The following is a 13228-nucleotide window of genomic DNA, read 5'->3' as shown; positions in this document are numbered from 1 at the left end:
TGAGAGTGACAAAAATCATTCATTATTTGTACTTAATGTTAAAAAAAATGTCCTTTTGCACTCAGGGTAGCAATCAACAAATTTGTCTTGTGTTATGGAAGAATTCTTTAGTACTTTACATGTAGCTCTTGTTTTAGAATTACATTTTTTATATTGGAAGGTGTTATTGATGGAAAATGCAGATATTTTGCCAGGCCTGTTCTTATGGATTGGGTATTAGGAAAAGATTCTTCACCAGAGCGTGGGGGAGTGGTGGGGTAGTGGTTGTGGCCCCAAAATGCTGGAGTTTCAGTGTTTGGAAAATGCTTTCAGACACAGATTTGAATTTTGGGTGATCCTGCAGGAATCTCTTCCTGCAGGAAGCCAGGAGTTGGATACCATGATCCTTGTGAGTGCCTTCCAACATGGCGCATTCTATATTTGACTGACATCAGATCGTTCTTATGTCTGTAGAAAGTTATGGACCTGGGTAAAGGCACTACACGTTCTAAGCATCTTTCCTTCATGCTAAGTGATAGGAATATCTACACATGTTTTTAGCTGCTTATAGGAAGGCAGTAATCCAGCAAAGGCTGAGCAGAGTTAGGCCATGCAGTCTGAGACAGTCATTCCAAATACAGTGTTTGGTGTGAGCAGAAGAAATAAGAAGGGTAACAAGCTGTGAGCATGTTTTACGAGTATGAAGATAATGAGGCCCTTTAGAGCTTATGACTCACTGGACAAGGAGGCCTGAGCATGATCATCAATGAAAGTAGCTGTTACAGTTTGATTTTTACTTTTTGTGCTTATATACCTTGCAAACAGCATTGCAGGAAGCATGACCACAGTAGGTACCTGTACACGTCAGATTCTTCTTTCTAATTAATACAGGCTAGGGCTAATGCTACTTATACAGCTCTGCAGGATGAATATCTGGACATCAGGTCATGGCAAGAAACAATGAAATATTCCATTTCAGAAAGAATTTGTGATACATTGGCCAGAAAAGCAACACTAATAACTTTCTTATCCTTGGGACAGAAATTAAAATTACATACATTACACAATCTTTAACAGTTGAGTGCTGTTCTAAAAAAGCATATCTGTTACTTAGCAAAATTAATGGAAAGCTCAAAGACAAGGTATGTGTTGAATAGAATAGTATATACACTTCAAAAGAGCATCCAACTAGGCAAGATATCCCTTTACATTGATACAATCCCTTCCAGATATTTACCTGAGAACTATGAGGGCTGATTCAAAAGCAATGCCTCCTATATTATTATGTTGGCCGATGGTGTCAGAAGCAGATGTTGGCATTATGGCAGTAGAGTTTGAACCTTCCCACCAATATTCCATTACATCTTATTGCTGTGCAGCAGAGAGGCAGTCAGATAAAATGGCATTTGACATGGAAATGCATAAGAAGCAATATAAGTTATTGAAACAACAGTGAACATAACAGATCAAATGTGGGAATGAAAGAAGGTGGCAAGTTGTAACCCATCTGCATCCAAGTTAGCAAGGAGAAGGCATGTTTTACCCTGTATCATTTGTAAAGTAGAACATGCTCATACAATTAAAGCCTTGTGTCATAATGAATACACGTAGGGAAAGCACTGCAACCTTGATATTCTCTTCACATCCTAGGCATGATGAGACACTTACTTTTTTTCTTGCCGTGCCAGCAGCCTCGCTGAAATTATGGAACAAAATGGGTAGGCTTGGTATGATCTGTTCTTTAGTAATTGCGAAACACTTTATGATCTTCAGAAGAAGGGTGTTCAAGAACTGTGAAATAACTTTTATTAGACCAGAGCGTGGGGAGGTGGAGAGTGATGTCACAGGCTCCAGCTCAGACAGTGCTGGTTTAAATTTATCTTGTATGAGTGGGGCATTTAAAGGCATGCTCAATGCCAAGTGTATGAAACCTTGCTGAGTAAGTTCAGCATGAACTGAGTCAGGTGAATGCTCATACACAGCTCAGCCTCTTCTCAGCTCTGTTAGCCTGCAGTCTGGGAGACTGACTGTGAGTAGTGAAAATTTGGCAGTGGGGACAGTTTGTTATACCAGTAAGTTGAGACAGGCAAGTTGGTGATGCTGCCTGTTAATTTAGAGGGCATTTAACGCATAATCATGCTCATATAGTACAAGCTAGGAAGGACGCTGCTCTCTGCAACCTGTAATTGGGTGCCATCCATAATGTAAGCCTGAGATTGTCCCAGTCAGCAACTGCACTGCCTAATCAGCACAAGCATGTGCCCATTGGGGATCAGACACTGAAAGCAAAAAAGAAGGAGAGAGATCTGAACATATCTGCAAGATGAGCAGCATGTCAGCAGCGTAGAGGATGTCTAGATTCATGTGCTTTTTGGCAGTGCTAGTGAGCTATTAATCATTTCTCATGAATAGGGCTCTTGTAAATCAGAGGTGGGAAACACATTTCATGGATAATCATAGCAAAAATGTCAGCTTTGCTGTTTGGTCACATGCTGATAGCATGCTTAGCGCTGGAGCAGACACAATCACACACACAGAATCAAAACAGTGCTTTCCTTACATGATGAGGGGAAGCGGGGGGACGCTAGGTAGGTGAACTTCTCATCAGTGTTTGAAAAGTGAGGAGCTAACATGTAATAACAAAGGGAGACCTATCCTTTTCTAAGGTGAAGCTTTGCTGAAGGAGCCAGTTCTAGTCAGCATCTGGATATAATACGGTGCATATAAAAAGACATACTCTGCATCACTTTAACAGCTGGCTGATCAGTTCACAGTCTTCCTTTACTTTTATTGCCCTCCGTTTACTGTGTATGGCCCTTACGTGCAAATACCTCATTAGTCCCTGGGTTGCACTTTTCATGAAATATACTGAATGTATTGTCAGGATTAAATATTGTTGGGATAATGAGCAAGGGTGGGGTTTTTTAGCTTTATCACTAAAGGCAACGTTTGTGGTGAATAAAACAGTGAAAGCAGCTGGAAAGCAAAAAGCAGAAGGTTCCCCCTTCCAGGTGTGCAAGACAACCAGCTCCTGTGTATTAAACCCATTGCTCAAGGACTGACATTTAAAAGGCTCTTGGAAGTGAATCCTGTGTGAGGGAGGTGAGGAGGAAAGCCTCACCCAGGGCTTTTCAGTCCATTACTCGCTGGAACCAGCCAGAGCTGAAAATCTCAGTGGCTAAATCGGGATTAATGCAAAACAGTTCTTAGGTTAAACGTGATGGTGTCCTCAGAGTGCTTTTGGCTTAAGAGATTGCCTAATGCTCATTCCTAAAGGGAGCGGTGTGTCTCCCCACACCCACTTTGTTCCTTCAGCCTCCAGTTCTGCTGTTTCTCTACGAATGTGTGCATAGAGAAAACGAAGCTGTGTGTGACCTGCACAAGGTAACGCTGGTCATGCCCGCAGTGGGGAATAGAGCAGTGAATCATGGAACAAGGCAGTGCCAGCTGGGTACTGCTGCGTTTTCAGACTGGTCCTCTGGTTTTGGGACAGCTTTGGGCCCTACCGTAGGAGTCCTGCACTTCCCGGGCCAACAAGTCACCCTCCTGCATCGTCACCAAATCAATGACCTGTGGGAGATTTCTTACTGCATTTCCTGGGAGTTGTGGGAAGAGAGTCCCGGCGCTTGAAACTCTCTGTGAAACATCCATAAACCCCCATGAATCACAACCGCTTCTTAAATCCTTTTTCAAATCAGAAATCAGGGCTTTTGCTCAGGAAAAATGTGGTTTGTAAAGCGCTGGTGACTTAGCTTGTCAACAGAAGTATCCTGACAGGGGCCAGTGCCAGTATTTTCCTGTATTTGGGTCAGCCCAAGACAAATGGGATCAGCGTGGGCTCAAGACAGGCACGTGCTGACTCCACCAGCATAGCTGCATGTGGTTGGTGATGTGCTGCGTGCTGCAGGCATGCTGACGTTCCTAATCTCTTCCCTTAAATGACACCGATTAGATTGCACTAGAATATTTTCTTCTACAGGGCTAGCATGCAGCCTCGTGCTTTTTTGGGGGGGGAGGGGGGGGGGGGGAAGGGGGTGTATTATTATTTTAATTCTTGCTGTATTCGAGGTTCTAAAGCTTAGGGAAAATGTGTTGCAGTGACGGAGACGAATGTGTCCTCAGATAACTCTGTCCACCAGACGGGGTGACTTCAGCACGCCTGCCTTCTCAGACAACCTGAATTCACTGTTGCCTGACTGAGGGGAATCTGAGGAGAAAGAACCATTCCCCTCTCCCTCACCCCATTATGTGAAATTCAAAGTGTCCTGTCTACGCTTCTTCAGATTGACTGTAGTCCTGTGGTGGCTGTAATTCAGGAAAATTCCAAAACCCAACAAACAAAGCAGAAAATGTACTTCTTACAGACAGGTATTTCAGCATCCTTTTTTTCTTTTTTCTTTTTTTCTTTTTTTTTTTTTTCCTCTTAAGTTAAACACTCGTAGGTGTTACTTCATTCATGGATGTGAAATTAGTTGTTTCAGTCCCCTCCAGACCTCAATCACGGACTCAGAAATTCTGTTGTTTCTGTTTTCCCAGGAGCAAAGTCCAAATACCAATGAGTTTCAGAATACATCGAGAAGGGAATAGAGCTAGCTTCAAGCTGTTGATACACCATGCTGACCTCACTCATGCTTGTTGTTTTCTTTTCTTTTGGGGGGGGGGGCTGGTTTGGCTTAGATGCAGGCTAACACATTTCAGCTGTCCTTTCCTTTTACTAGTTTACCAAACCTAATGAATTTCAGAGTGTGGGTACATGAAACAGATGAGCCACTAATTGCTTGCTGCTGCCAAAATTCAGACCTGCTTCTCCTCTGCCTGCTCATGGCCTCCTAGTCCTGCTCCCTTTGCCCGTTACAAGTGAGCTGGCAGAGAAAGGTTTGCTTCTTATGCCACGTTGTGTCTCTGCTGGCTCAGTTTGCTGAAGCAGTGCTTTGCTGGTGGCACAAGGTCTGGCAGCAGATGGTGATACCCCACTGCTCTGCCTCTGAAGGATGTCACTCTGCCGTGGATGTGGTGTTGGATCCATGCAGGAACCAAGCTGTGGTGCTCGGCGAGTCCCTGAGCAACCTCCCAGGACGTGCGCTACTCCAGTTCTGCTTGATGAACCTTGGGAATGCACGTCTGCCTCTCCAGCCCATTATCTTTAGAAAAAAATTACTCTGTTGCACTTTTTAAAGAAGGTTGGGATACTATTAATGGCTCCTTACTTGGGTGCCAAATAGAGTGTGTAGAGGAGGATATTTTTCATCAAGTTCTTATTAAAAAGAGCGTAAAAAAATGTTAATTGATACAAAGTCATAAAGATTTGGGCTTCTAGTTATTCCCGGAGCCCTTAGGGTGAAATTAACCCTCAAATAGAGGATTTTTCTGAGGCTTTTACAGCATGCCAGTCCCATGGGGAGTCTGAATAAAGATGTATTATGGAATAATTTCACTGTATGATTTTCAAGTGCTGTTTCTGCTTGGATCTCTTTGGTGTTCACCTGACCTATGTTCTTGCAGAACGTATATTGATATCTAATATCAGACAGATTGAGAGCTCCAATATAAAGCCACACTAAAAATATACCAACTTGATAACAAAACAACACACGATAAAACAATATTTAATCCTGTGTATGTATATATAGTATATAAAGATTTATTATCTACTTAATATATACAAACCTAAGATAATAAAACTATATAGAATCATAGAATCACCAAGGTAGGAAAAGACCTCTAAGATCATCTAGTTCAACAATTCACCTTTCACCAATACTGCCCAAACCATGTCCCTTAGTACTACATCTACAGGTTTCTTGAAGACCTCCAGGGATTGTGACTCAATCAGCTCCCTGGGCAGCTCATTCCAATGCCCATCCACTCCTTCAGAGAAGAAATTTTTCCTAATATCCAACCTGAATCTCTCGTGGTGCAACTTGAGGCCATTCCCTCTCATCCTATTGCTAGTTACACAGGAGAAGATGCAGCGTCTGATGCACGGACTCAGATATGAACGATCCAAATCCTTTATTATAAGTTCTTACATCGCTTATATACCTTTGCAGATTTTCTCATTCTAGCTTTCCTATCCACCCCTACCTCTTTCCCACCCACCTTTACATGTCAACATAGCATTCTACAAGCACTCTTCAACCGTTCATGCAGGCGCTTATCCAGTCAGAGCTGTGAGCTGTTCCTTCTTCTTCTAGAGGTGTCCTTGGTTCTCATGCTGTTTATCTTGCTCCACAGCTGCTGCTCTATATAGTCCTTCTTGTATTCCCACAAGAAAAGGCTGACCTCCACCTTGCCACAACCTCCCTTCAGGTAGCTGTAGAGAGCAATACGGTCACCTCTGAGTCTCCTCTCCTCCGGACTGAACAATCCCAGCTCCCTCAGCTGCTCCTCATGAGACTTGTGCTCCAGACCCCTCACAGCTTTGTTGACATTCTCTAGACATGCTCCAGGGCCTCAGTGTCTTTCTTGTAGCAAGTGGCACAAAACTGAACACAGTACTCGAGGTGTGGCCTTATCAGAACAGAGTACACGGGGACGATCACCTCCCTGCTTCTGCTGGCAATACTATTTCTGATACAAGCCAGGATGCCATTGGCCTTCTTGGGCCACCTGGACACACTGCTGGCTCACATTCGGCCAAGCGTTGACCAACACCCTCAGGTCCATTTCCTCCACACAGTCTTCCAGCCACTCTACCCTAAGCCTGTAGTGTTGCCTGGGGTTATTGTGGCCAAAGTGCAGGACCCTGCACTTGGTCTTGCTGAACCTCATCCATTAGCCTCAGCCCAGCCATCCAGCTTGTGCAGATCCCTCTGTAGGGCCTTCCTACCCCCAGGCAGATCAACACTTCCTGCCAGCTTGGTGTCATCTGCAAACTTACTGAGGGTGCATTCGGTCCCCTCATCCAGGTCGTCGACAAAGATATTAAACAGGACAGATCCCAATATCGACTCCTGGGGAGCATCAATCATTACTGGTCACCACCTGGATTTCATTCGCCACCACTCTCTGGGCCTGGCCATCCAGCCAGTTCTTTACCTAGCAAAGTGCATACCTGTCCAAGCCATGGGCTGCCAGCTTCTTCAGGAGAACACTGATAGATGGCAGAAAGTAGCTTGGCAGTCATCTCTGCCAGCTCCCTCAGCAACCCCATTGTATCCATTCTGGCCCCATGGACTTGTAGCAGTCCAGGTGGAGCAGCAGGTCTCTGTTTCCCTCTGAATCGTGGGGGTTTATTCTACTCCCCATCCCAGACTTCCAGGTCAGGGGGTGGAATACCCTGAGGAAAATTTGTCTGACTTTCAAAAACAGATGTGAAGAAGGCATTGAGAATCTCAACCTTTTCCTTATCCTCAGCAGTCATGTTCCCTGCTGCATCCAGTAAAGGATGAAGATTCTCCTTAGCCCTCCTCTTACTGTTCATGTATTTGGAAAAAATGAAATATTCTCTGTTAATACAGTATCCACATGTATGTATAGTATGTATATGTGTGAATATAAATTATTTTTAGCCTCTGTGGGGAAAAGTCAGAGGAGAAAATGCTGTGGTGAATGCTGCCAGCTTGACTTTGTGATATACTGAATAAAGCATGCTTGCATTCCACACTAAAAAAAATATTGTCATGACTTAATATGGCATTTCTAACTGAAGAACATAACTTCAGAACGGGAGTAACTAGTTGTGCTTTCTTATAATGCTCCTGTGATTTGATGCAACTTTTCCTCTGTATGTTTTCTTTAATTTTTATGCTTTATGTGAAAGCTGAACAGACTGAATTTGTTTGTAATTTGGAATTTAAAGCAAGGCTCTTTGTTAAAAGCCCAGAGGAAGTTTCCATATGACTTATGGGCCATTTGGGCTCAATTGAATTTAATGGGTTTCAGCTGCACCTCCACAATGGCTTTGAAGGAAGTGAAGGGAGATCTGTAGGTCTTAATTGCTTGAGACTGGCTTGTTTCTCTTGAAAAGGCTGTTTGCAAGAAGCAGGTTGGGAGTATTAAAGTACGTATCCTGAAAGGGATGGAGGAGCTGCCGTTTCGGGAAGGAGCTGAGAAGAAAATAGCTCTTAGACATTACTCAGAGCTCAACTAGTCTTTCTGAACTGGTCCAATGTAAGAGCTGGCACTGAAGTTCTTGGTTGTTTGCTTAAAAGTGAGTAAATAACTGGGGGAAGAGAGGTGACTAAGTCAAATTTCCTTTGTAGTTCTTTCTAGAAAGAAATGGATCTTGGAACTAAGAAGATAAATGAGACTGAGAACACAAGAGAAACCCAAACAGATAGTCCCCTTTGTCTCTCTGGCGACAGCTGACAGACATGAGTTGCTAAGTCAGCAGGTGAACCATGTCTTCTAAGTGTGATGGTTTGTTTATCCTTCCACTGTACGAAGAGTTTCACTGGAACAACCCTAACCCTAACCAGGCTAACTACCATTCCTATTTTGTATTTCCTTGGGTATACTTATCTAAAGCTGGCCTCGTAGATTGTTGTTACTCAGTTTGCTAACATTATCCCTGGCTTCACATTATGTGGTGTCTGACCCGTAAGAATCTCTTATGACCTTGTTTTTCATGCAGGCAGGAGAACGTGTGAGATGCAAAGTTAAGAACATAAAAGAACTATTGTCCTACTCAAGATAATCCAAGAGACTGTATTACAGGAAGTCAACCTTGGTGTACTCTGTCATTTTGGCCGGCATCATACAGGCAAGAAGGAAAGGGATGTTCTCTTGAGGTACCCAGCAGATGAATGCCAGATGGTACTGTCATAATACACAAAAAATCGCTAAATACCTACTGGTGGTGTTCAATACAAAAGGAACATTTTTCTTTTTCTGAATCCTGCAGGGCAGAACTCAGACAGGCGTCTTAACACAAACACTGCAGTAACTGAAATGTGAAGCTGGAAATTCAAAGAATTCTCCAAAAGCTCTAAATAGCTTTTTAGGATCGATTCATGTTGGGCCCAATGGATCCCCAAAGGGGAGAACAGTCTATCACAGACGAGCATTTTAAGTTCAGCGTATTCACATGGTAGGTAAATAGGAGTTTGTTACATCAGACAGGGAAGCTTGATGAAGAACGAAATGATGGTGCGTTGCTGATGAGGCTGATGCTGCCTGCACTGTCTGGCTGAGCAGATCCAATCCCCAGTACAGTGCCTATGCGCCTGTGTCAAATTGAGTTTTACTTTTCTGTGAGGAAGTTTCTTCCTTGGTGGTTTCAAATCTCAGTCAGGAATGCTTAGAGAAAAATCTCAGGCTGCTGTCAGCATCATCACAGGGGCTTCTTCTGGATGCTTCACTGAGAGGAAACATGTTTACTTTTCCCATGTTAAAACGCGTCCATTTCAATTTCCATGCAAGATTATAAGAGCAAAAATATGCAGCCCTCTGGGGGAATGGCATTTGACTAAATACCACGCGTTGCTACAAACCTTAGATGCAAAGGGCCACATGCAAACATTTACATAGAGGAGCATTTCGGATATGGAGCCGAGTGCTATAGGAAACATATTTCTCACTGCCTGGCTGCTTTGAGCCCTGATATTTATTGCCTACAGATGAAGGCCGAGTAGGTAACGTTATTCTGTGACAGAACGCGAACGCTTAGCTCTGCCTTTTATCTCTTGTCCATAGACCCTCTCCACCAGGATTTATACTGCCCGTTTTCCTAACAGCCAAGCGTACCTAGTTTGCTAAAGCAATATGCTGGTTTACGCATCCCTCAATTATTAATGTTCTGTATTCTGCCTGACCAAAGGAAGTCTTCCTCAGAGCTTCCCAGAAATGCCACTAAACTCTTGTCTGACCATTGTCTTCAGTGGTTGCTCTTCGTTCATTAGCTAGGATAGCTGGTGCTGAAAACCAAACAGAAGGTACTGACAGACCACAGAGAGCTGTCTGTTGCTGCAGATGGAGGATACCTCTAGGATTTGGGTCAGGAAGCACTTGACAAGCGGCCCTCTGAATTCTTCTTGTCACATGTTGAGGAAGCCTGCGTAGTGGCAGGGGTGAAGGAGGAAGCTCAAATTTTAAAATGGCTGTGATCTGATTTTGTTGTTGTTTAGCATCAAAGCTATTTACAGCAGATCTTGCCAATTTATTCATACTGCTTCTGTCATGGATTTTTCCTGGTTCTTTACTTTCAGAACAGAAGAGAAACAATAACAAAAAACAGCACACAAGCTTCTGTCCCATTGAAGTTTGCAATGGCAAGAAAAATTAGGCTTACTTCTGCCCGTTTAGGACCAGACTCTGCAGAGGTACTATAAGAAGTCGTTTGTTTTCTTTCAACGCAGTTCAACTTCAGACAGGCGCACACACATTCAGATGGTTTCCACTTGAAATTCCTCCTCTAATCCCAGCAGCTCTCAGATTTGACTGCTGAGCTGTGAAAGGGCTCCTCCCTGCCCTCCATCCAAAAGCTGCAATTGCCAGGCCTGGGAAGGACGTCAGTCCTGAAGTTTGCATGCTTTCTTTTTTTTTCAGATACGCCTTAAAAAGCCTTCAGTCTCTTTCTCTGCTGCTTGTGAAAAGAAGCAGAGCGATATCTGGAGGACTTCTTCAATTTTTGGAGTCTGTCCTTACCATACATTGTGCCGTCTTTGGCATAGAGGAGACTTGACATGCCTGACAGTCAGGCAGGTATTCATGTAGTGGGGGGAGGAAACAGGAGTGACTTGTACCATTACACTGTACCCTCACTGCTCAATCTGTGTAAGCTAACATGCCATGGTTATACTTCTTCAATAGACTGTTTTAAGCAAATAAATACCTTTTTACCTCTCTCTTTTAAAGTATAAATGGGTTATGTAAGATTCAGGATGGATGGATGGATGGTGGCAGAACTGTTGGACCCTGCTGCACAACACTGTTGGCTTGCAGACTCTTCTGCCCAGGTAGTCTCTTTTCCTAGGAACAGAAAGGAACACCTTCCTTTGCCTAGAAATGGCCTCTTTCTGGCACTGAAGCTGCAGGCAGTGGGCATGAAGCTGGCCTGGAAGGAGTAATTGGAGATGGGAGAATGCCCTTGGTTTGGTCGAGGCCCTGGGAATGCTGAGCTGTATTACCCCGACTTTGTCAGATTCCTTTATTTTTATGGGATCTTGCAAATGCAATTTATCAGCCACAATGCAGTATATCAGCAGCTTGTTTCATGTCTAACCAGAAGGAATTATTTTGCAGATAAATCTGTGTCCAGATATCATTTGGGGAAGCAGTTGGTGTGTAAATACATGTTGACCAGACTTTATTTATATTTATGTTGCCATACCAGTTATGTTGCTCATCGATACACGTTAGGCACTACAGAGATACAAAATCATATTTCAAGAAGCGTATTTAAATATATCGTATATCTTTTTCCTCTGGGTAAAACTTTGTCTTGTTTTGTGTAATCAATTGTATATTATTTTTCAAAGCTCAAGAACATGCAACATGAACAACAACAAAAAAATATCAAAAGAAGATACACAAAGCCTTCCATACAAGAAGTTCATGAATTAAACGTACTTAGGTGGAGGTAATGAGTTAGAATAACAAACAGAAGAGGGGCAGTAGGTTGAGGAAGGACAAGGGTTACTGTAGTAAGATTACATGTGGTCCGAGCAGTACTCTCTCACACACTTCCTTATGCCCTGCTCCAGCTAGATGCTGCAGAGGAGTGGCCAAAGATTAGCTCTCAGGGGCAGGGACCTGTCTTTGTTTTTACAGTGCTTAGTTCTGTAGGACACTAATCCCTGTTTGAGGTCCCCAAGCACTAGGGCAGCACAAATAATACACACAACATAGTAGCAAAAATATCCCTCGGCCCTACTCCTTTTTCTTTTGTGCTATGCCCTGCACTTGGCTGAGAGTAATCTAAGAAGAAGGAAGGACTGTGCAGCTCCTGGGGATGCGGCCGTTATTGCCGTGTTTATTCTAATCTTCTGAGGTTCATTCATCCCTTTCAGGAGAAGTGTTTCCACCTGGGACTTATATGATGTTCCTTTTTGTTACACAGTGATATCTGAAATGTGTCGATCCGCTTATGCGGAGGCAGGGATACCAGGAAAGAGGGCTATATAATATTGGGATATAGTTGGCAGCCTGTCTTCTGCTAAGAGAATGGGAACAGGACAGATGATTGTTGGAAAAAGGCAGTAGTTCTCAAGCATCTGTGTTTCTCAGATTCCTGCAAAAGAGGCATCATAAATACTCATACCTGCCCAGAGGTTCCTGCTTCAAACAGCTCAAGTGAAACCCAAATTTGAAACTCATTTCCTGGTGTGCTAAACCCCGGTAGGTCCAGGCCTCTTGCTACCCTGCAAAGCTTACCATTTCATGGACAATGAAAAATATGGTCAGCTCCATTAGGATTATTATGTGCATTTGGCTCCGATGCACTGGTCTTTGCAATTTAAGAAATAACCTGGGAAAGTCACACTGTTTTTAGAGCTTAGTTTTACATGTGGTCTGAGCCCAGCATTCATGCCTCAGACATACTTCTAACATATTTTGGCCACATTGTGAGGTGTTAAAGTTTAGCTGGAAAAGAGTTTAAACATGGCTTCATTACTGGCTTAGGCCCCATAGTGGTCATTGTTCTCCACTCCTTACCTGTTATTTCTCCTTTAAGTCCAACTACCTCCAGAAGCATGAGCTCTCACACAGCTGATAATTCTTGTGTATCCTAGTAGTGTGGATATGGTTCCAGAAGACATGGTCAGTTTGTCTAATTAGCTTCCTGCCACTGTGGCCAAGGCGGAAATTTAAGGTACAGTAACTCATTTTATAGCCACTCTATATGGCACTGAATATAAATTGGAAAAATTCTTTGCTTGAGCGAGATGTGTGGTGATACTGTTATGCCATATTAAAGTGCTCTTTAAAAATAAATTAGATTCTCATGACTGAGAGAAACCAGTATTCCCTGCCACAGCCAGACCCGTCATGGACAAGTCTCCTCCTTACCTAAGACTGCTACATTCTCTCATGTAGCAGAAATCCAAGCAAGCTGCCAGAAGGGCATACTCCATTTCTGTTCTTGTGGGACCCCTGAAGGATTTGCTTTTCAGTCTAGAAAAAGCGTTGTTTTGGGGGAGAACAGCCTATTGGGAACCACGCGTGTTCATCAAGGCTGTGCATGCACACAACAAAACAAGTTGGTGTATTAAAAAAGTTGCCAAATGTTTAGAGCAGAAATACTTGCCTCTTTTGTAACTGCTGTGTTTTTCTTGTGGTACATCCTTCTGGGCTCTAAAAGCTGCCC

The 13228-nt window shown here is 43.3% G+C and overlaps 1 long non-coding RNA gene across 2 annotated transcripts in view; it reads left to right on the top strand.

Moving 5' to 3' along the window:
* The window catches only part of LOC112531757, a 54228-nt gene that overhangs the window by 34103 nt on the left and 6897 nt on the right, over nucleotides 1-13228 (top strand). The window lies entirely within an intron of this gene.

Source organism: Gallus gallus, chromosome 2 (assembly GCF_016699485.2).
Source record: "Gallus gallus isolate bGalGal1 chromosome 2, bGalGal1.mat.broiler.GRCg7b, whole genome shotgun sequence".
Taxonomy (NCBI): domain Eukaryota; kingdom Metazoa; phylum Chordata; class Aves; order Galliformes; family Phasianidae; genus Gallus; species Gallus gallus.
Note: the sequence above shows the minus strand (reverse complement) of the source record. Positions and strands in the feature narration are given on the sequence as shown.